We start from the raw sequence: 1,896 nt of genomic DNA on the forward strand, positions 1-1,896 counted from the left end.
GGGGGAGGGGGGGGGGGGGTGGGGGGAAGAGGAGTGGATGGGGGAGGGCAGGTTCCCTGATAATCACACTAGGGCTAGAGATACTGATCTCCAGGGATCCTGGTTTTCCCTGATAAAAAATTGCAAATTCTCTGATAAAACCTCCAACATCCATGATTAAAATTAAAAGCCTCCTACAGCCCCCCTGGTGCCCCTCACTCCCCTAGCTCTGCTCATGCCTCTCACTGCCCCCTCAGCAGCCCCCCAGCCCAACCAGTGCCCCTCACTCCCCCCCACAGTCCTCCAGCCTTGCTTGTGCTCTTTGCCCCCCATCCACAGTCTCTGTCCCCCAGCCCTGCTGGAGGGGGCCCCCAGCTGCCAGGGCTATGGGGTCAGGGACCCAGGTCCACAGCTCCCTGCCTTCAGCAGAAGGCAGTGGCTGCTGCAGCAGAAGCACAGATGACTCAGGTGGGGGCGAGGCTGGCTCCTGGTTGCAGTGCACACTCCTAGGGGCTGGTGGGAACCTGCGCTCCTCAAATCTGTGTACAGGGTAGGTGCAGGAGGGGTATGTGCTATGGGCTCGCCACCCTGCTGCCCTCCACAACACAGCGTGCGAGACCCAGCATGGCAGGGCCCAGCGGGGCTGCGCAGGAAAGCTGCTTGCTTCCGCAAGCTCTGTGATGCCCTGGTGACACTTCCCCTGCAGGTGGGAGCAGCAGTGATGGGCATAGCCCTGCGCTGCTCTGGTGCACCCAGACAAAGTGTGGCCAGGGTAGCACGGAGCTTGCAGCAGCAAGCAACTTTCCTGCGCCACCCTGTTGGGTCACGTATGCTATGCTGTGGATGCCCTGGAGAAAGGCAGCAGGGCAGGGAGCACGAGTCCGCAGTGCACACCTGCCCTGCCCTAACCCTGCGCGTAGATCTGGGGGACACAATTCCCCCCTGCCCTCTGGGAATGCACACGTCCGAGGATGGGGCCAGCTCCCCACGGAAAAGCCCAACCTGCGGTATGTGGACCAGGAGCTCCATGCTATTAGCTCAAGCCAGTTCCACGTTTCTGTGTGCAGCTTCCCTGAAGGGCCAATAGCGTGCTGCCACCACAATGTGGTGCTCCAGTGTTCAAGGGCAAAACCCCTCTTTAAAAACCAACCTCCCAAGTCCAACCAAAAAAATCCTCCAACAACACACACCAAGCCAACCCCCCAGAATCCAGCCTTTCTCCCCACACAACACAACATAACACACCACACACAACGCAAACTACGTAAGATTCTTTAAATAGATATCTTTTATTAGACCAACGGAGTAGTATGTCTAAGAAACGAAACCACATCCACAGATGCAGCCAAAACCAGAACAACGCAAACTACGCATCTTCAGCGCAGGATCGCAGGCAGCCAGTCCCTGCGGTGCAAAACGCCTTCCGAGGGCCAGAGCAAGGCCCCAGCAGAGGTTCTGGCTGTGCTACAGCCCTGGCTGGGGTCTTCCCCAGGAGGCGTGTGGGTTAATTACAGCGCCACCGCCTCTCCATCCTGCAGCTGGGCCGAAGCAGTCGCTTCTCTGAGCGCTCCTTGCTGCGCCCGGGGCTCTCAGACCCGCCTGGGCCGGGCCGGGCCGGGCCCGGAGCCGCGGGGAAGCGAAACTCGGGCCTCCGCTCCTCTAGGAGTCACGTGGCAGCGCCAACTGCGCGCGGCGGTAATGACTTGACCGAGCGCCGCCGCGCGTGCGCAGGGCACGTCAGACAGAGGAGCGATGTCACGTCGGAGCACGGGTCCCGCCCCCAGTGCTGGGCGGGGCGTTTATGGCAGCGGCTTCCTACAGCCTAGCTGACGCCCGCGCGCGCGCATGCGCACGCGCGCTGGGCTCTGGGGCAGGATCTGGAGCGGGGCCGTCGTGGCCGTTACCGGCTCCGCTCGG

The sequence above is a fragment of the Alligator sinensis genome, unplaced genomic scaffold (assembly GCF_000455745.1).
Source record: "Alligator sinensis unplaced genomic scaffold, ASM45574v1 scaffold422_1, whole genome shotgun sequence".
Classification (NCBI taxonomy): Eukaryota; Metazoa; Chordata; order Crocodylia; family Alligatoridae; genus Alligator; species Alligator sinensis.